We start from the raw sequence: 2,913 nt of genomic DNA on the forward strand, positions 1-2,913 counted from the left end.
AGCTGATCCTTGAGGGTTTTAGTATTCTTTATGAAAGTGGTAAAATACGGATCGAATATCTCTTCGTTATCCTGGGACAGCTCTGAGGAGCGTTCTCATGTCTTAAACATAGGCAGTCACCAGTCCATTATTAATCATTCTTCGTGCGAAAAAACAAATAAGGCTAGATTTTCCCAAGGCCTTCCAGTGCCGGTATGTCTTTTAAAACTTTCTCAGTTATTCGTTTCATCAACTATATTACTGCAGGATAATGGTGATTGTTGCCTGAAATCTGACGGAACATGCTTGAATGCTGCTAATGAAGCACCTTCAGAAAGCAACAACGGCGCGGTTGGTATAATCACAAGTATTTCGTTCTATCATTATTAAACGATTGAATATCTTGTTCCAGGTTTCCGTTAGTACTAAAATCGTAAACAAGGAAAACATAACGAGTGATGTTACCAATAAAGACTACGATCACATGCTATTAGACATGCAAAAAGTGATTAAGAACTTTCTTGGAACTGTTACTGTATGTTTTAAGCTTCCTGAGGCGTTCAAATTTCAGCTTAATTTGAGTCATAGTTGGAGTACTCCCAAGCGGATTCTGGATTCATCGTATGTTACCAACGAACCGACAAACCCTTCTGTTTCATCTTCAGGAGTCGTACAAACGAGCACTCCTATTTGTGTGTTACTGCATTTTCATATTAATTCTATAGCCATCCACTGCATATTCACTCTTTTACATATATATATATATATATATATATATATATATACGTATGCACACGTACATACATGTGTATATACATATATATATGCATATATATACATATATGTGTATATATACATATATGTTTTTTAGCCTTAATAGCCAAAGCTACATCTCGACATCATGATCTTGCTAAAGAATTCCATGGTATATCTCTGATCCTGCCTGAAGGTAATTTACATGGAAAAATTGGCTTTAGTTCGGGTTCCTTTTATGTGTATAGAGTTGTTTTTTCTTTTCAGCTTCATCTACACTTGATGAGCACTCTGTTGCGGAAACCACGGGATCGCTTCATTTAAGTATAAGGACAATTCAAGAGGTTTTAAAGGAATACCTTTGATCCTAACGAAGAGTGTATCTTCGATAATCAAAAATTCTGAAACGAGTATTTATTGTCTTAACTTAAGCAAGAAGTATATTTAAAAGTGACTATTACACATAAGTTAGGTTAGTAAATTCTTGCGAAACATTGATAACCCTGGCATTAAAAAACAGCATAGTTTTTCTCAGTTATTTATTCGTTTAAAAAAGAGATCGCGGTGTTTGAGTTCTTGTAAGAACGGTGGAATTATCTCTAATGTCGAATTTTTAACCCGTTTATGAAAATGTTTCTTATTAGTCGGACACCTTTCCAGAATTAAAACGAAAAATTTTTCAGAAACAACCCTCTGGTGCTTCCACAGAATCGTTAATGAAGGTGTTGGAAGAGCATAGAAAAAGTCGAGTGAAGGCACGAAAAGCTCATAATCACCTTTTTGCGCCTCCGGTTTCATATATGTCATTGCATATATTTTAATTAGTAAAAAAAGGTGCATTCACACTGCTCTATTTAAGTAAACCATCATTGCCGTGTACCTCGCGTAATCTCTCTTCCACTAAATCATGTAGCAGTGGTGGAATCATGGTAGGAGCTGTCTTTTATAGTTGCCGCAATAACATTGCGCAATATATTTGTAGTTTAGGCTGGATTCGCTGTGGCAGAAAATGCTTTGGTAGGTTAAGTTTCAAGTGTTTCTGTAAAGGCTGTCTTCCTGATTTATTTTCAAGGCTAACATATTCTGTTCAGGATAAAACTACAGATATGAATAAGACAATTGTTCCTGACAATGAAATGGTTTCAAAGGTTTCTGCCACATTGACGGTTGTTCTTTGACTTTATTTTGCTATCGTTCTATTTAGCATGATTCATTTTCCTTTCAGCTCTTTATTTTGCTCGCCCACCCACTACTTTTTTATTGCTCTTCTCCATATATTTAATCTATACAGCTTCCCGATGCAGACGTTATATCACGCGTCGCCTGAGAAGCTTATTTTGTACAAATTAAAGTTTGCAAAATTTTTTTGCAAACGGGTTAGTTCTTTTCGCGACGGAACTGTTCTAAGAAGAAGGAAACTAAGAGTACCAGCTTATTATTATGATTCCATATGTTTTATCATTGAAGACATTAGAGATACTCGACTCTATCGTAACAACTCGTATAACCTAAACGTTTTGCCATCAACTTTTGAACCTTTTGGTATACCATTTATATATATACTTGTGGAGTTTGTATATATGTATATATACATACAAACAAACATATATACAAACATATATACATATAACATTTATATATTTATAATATATATACATATATATAACCTCAGGAGGGGCTGGTGTAGAGCAGTGATTAGAGGTGAATTTGCAATATGCACTGTATCGAACAAAGGTTCGATCCCTTCATCTAAGCTCACCATGCCTTCATCTCTCCGTGGATGACGAGTTGGTTAAAACTTGTTTGGAAGGATAAAAGCACTAACTTGAAACATCATTGGGCCACCTTTGGCTAGTGTATAGGCCAAATACGCATTCAATCATTCCTATGATGGTTGATGGAATCGACCACATGCCACTTCCTTCATGGTCTAATCAAAGCCGAATAGTTAATCCTTTACCTAAGGAGCTTCTATTCACCAATTTGAAAACTTTTTGAGCTTGTGCAATCTTTCCAGCGTCCTAGAGAGGTTTTCAAACAGGAAATTTTCTCTACTGAAGCAAAGTTAGCAATTCGCATATTGTTTAGAAGACATTTTAAAAGTCTCCAGTTCTACTTTCATTGTAAGCTAAGTAAGACAGATTTTCAAATTTATCTCTTGATGGGATTTGGGATTCAAGA

The sequence above is a fragment of the Mesoplodon mirus genome, assembly GCF_964341445.2.
Source record: "Mesoplodon mirus genome assembly, contig: HAP1_SCAFFOLD_434, whole genome shotgun sequence".
In the NCBI taxonomy this organism is placed as follows: Eukaryota; Metazoa; Chordata; class Mammalia; order Artiodactyla; family Ziphiidae; genus Mesoplodon; species Mesoplodon mirus.